Below are 2,500 nucleotides of genomic sequence, written 5' to 3' on the forward strand. Positions count from 1 at the left end.
AGGGGACTCCCAAGGAGACTCACATACTCCTCAACTCTTGGGTCTAGTGTGGTGGACTATACAATCACTTGACCTGGACCCCTGCGATATCAACGCATTCACTGTCAGGCAACAATCCCCCCTCTCAGACCATAACCAAATAAATGTGTACCTTAAACTTTCTGCCAAACTACAGACACAAAAAAGGAACACAGTAAGCTACATAAAATAAACCAGACATACAGATGGGCCCCAGACAGTGGAGATAAATTCATCACAGCACTAAATTCACCTGATCTCACAAGTAAAATTTCAAAATTTAAAGAAAATCTATATGAGATCACCAGAGATGGTGTAAACACGGCCATAGAGGATATAAATATGATCTTCCATGAGGCAGCTGTAAAAGCCGACCTCGTGAAACAGAAGAGGAAGCATCACAAAAGACAAAATAAAAATATGAAATGGTTTGACCACGAATGCAAAAATGCCAGAAAAGACCTGAGAAAAATATCAAACCAAAAGCATCGGCAACCAAACAATCCGGACCTACGTACTAGATACAATTGAAACCCTCAAAGATATAAACACACCATTAGGAACAAAAACACAAAACTATACCCACAAAATACTCGAAGAAATTGAAAACTCCACCAATCCAAAACAATTCTGGGAAATGTGGAATAACCTGAGTACAACACAATTGCAAGCATTACCAATCCAAGATGGCGACATCTGGAGAACACATTTTGAAAACCTCTACAAAGACATCCCAAAAAACAAAACAAACCCAAGTCAACATCAGGTCACAGAAAAACTCCACACATTAGAAGCAACAATTAAAGACAACCAAAACCCTCTAGACTCCCCAATCACATGGAAAGAACTGGCCACAAAAACAAAATCTCTCCACCTAAAGAAAGCCTGTGGCCCAGACAACATCAAAAATGAAATGCTAAAGTTCAGCAATATGGAGATGCAGAGTGCGATACTCAAACTATTCAACATCATATTACGCTCAGGCTGTTTTCCCGATATCTGGTGCCAAGGACTAATCTCCCCCATATATAAAAGTGGAAACAAATCAGACCCAAATAACTACCGCGGCATCTGTGTCAACAGTTGTCTAGGGAAGTTATTTCTGCAGTATTCTAAATAGTAGATTACTTGATTTTCTTAACAAACATAATATCCTCAGAAAAAACCAAATAGGCTTTCTTCCAAAACACCGCACCGCCGACCATATCTATACCCTTCACACCCTCATTGAAAAACATAAACACCAAACAAAAAATGGGAAAATATTCGCCTGTTTCATCGACTTCAAGAAAGCCTTTGACTCTATATGGCACGAAGGGCTCTATTATAAACTTCTTCAGTGTGGAATAGGGGGCAAAGTCTATGACCTTATTAAATCAATGTATCTGAAAAACAAATGCGGGGTCAAAATTGGAGACAAACGCACCGATTTCTTCACCCAGAGAAGAGGCGTCCGGCAGGGCTGCAATTTGAGCCCGACCCTGTTCAACATATACATAAATGAATTAGCAGACATGCTGGAGCAAAGCGAGTCACCAGGTCTCCGTCTCCTGGATGGAGAAGTGAAGTCCCTGTTCTATGCGGACGACCTGGTTCTGCTGTCTCCCACAGAACAGGGATTACAGCAACAACTAGACCTACTCGACAAATACTGCCAAAATTGGGCTCTAACAGTAAATCTAAAGAAAACCAACATCATGATTTTTCAGAAAAGACCCAGATGTCAGGAAAACAAATACCAGTTTACCCTCAGTGATACCACTATAGGACACACTATGAGCTACACCTACCTTGGTCTAACTATTACAGCATCAGGGAGCTTCAGCATAGCAGTGAATGCACTAAAAGAAAAAGCCGAAGAGCCCTATATGCAATAAAAAGAAAATTCTACAACATCCAAATCCCAATCAAAATCTGGCTCAAAATTTTTGACAGCATAATCCTGCCATTGCACTGTACGGTAGTGAAGTATGGGGCCCGCTAAATCACCAAAGCTACACTAAATGGGAAAAACACACAATAGAAGCCCTACATGCAGAATTCTGCCGAAAGCATCCTTCGCACCCAAAGAAAAACGCCAACAAATGCATGCAGAGCCGAACTAGGCAGATACCCACTGATAATAAACATCCAAAAACGAGCACTAAACTTCCTAAATCACCTCAAATCTAGCTCCCCAGACACCCTTCATTTCAAAGCCTTTCAGACCCAAGAGCTAAACCCAGAAAAGAGTCCCCTGAGTCAGCTGCTACTGAAACTAAGTACTCAGCCGGACCCTGACCAGACCCAGACCAACACAGCCGTCCAAACACCAATCCGAGTGAACCAAATCATTAAACAATGCAAAGAAACCTACCTGGAACATTGGAACAAAATAACCGAAAACCAAAGCAGATTAGAATGTTACCGGGCCCTAAAAAGAGAATATAAACTGGCAGACTACCTCACGACCATCAGAGACACAAAACAGAGACAGACCCTC

Source organism: Somniosus microcephalus, chromosome 14 (assembly GCF_052327205.1).
Source record: "Somniosus microcephalus isolate GS21.2 chromosome 14, FLI_Smic_1.0, whole genome shotgun sequence".
In the NCBI taxonomy this organism is placed as follows: Eukaryota; Metazoa; Chordata; class Chondrichthyes; order Squaliformes; family Somniosidae; genus Somniosus; species Somniosus microcephalus.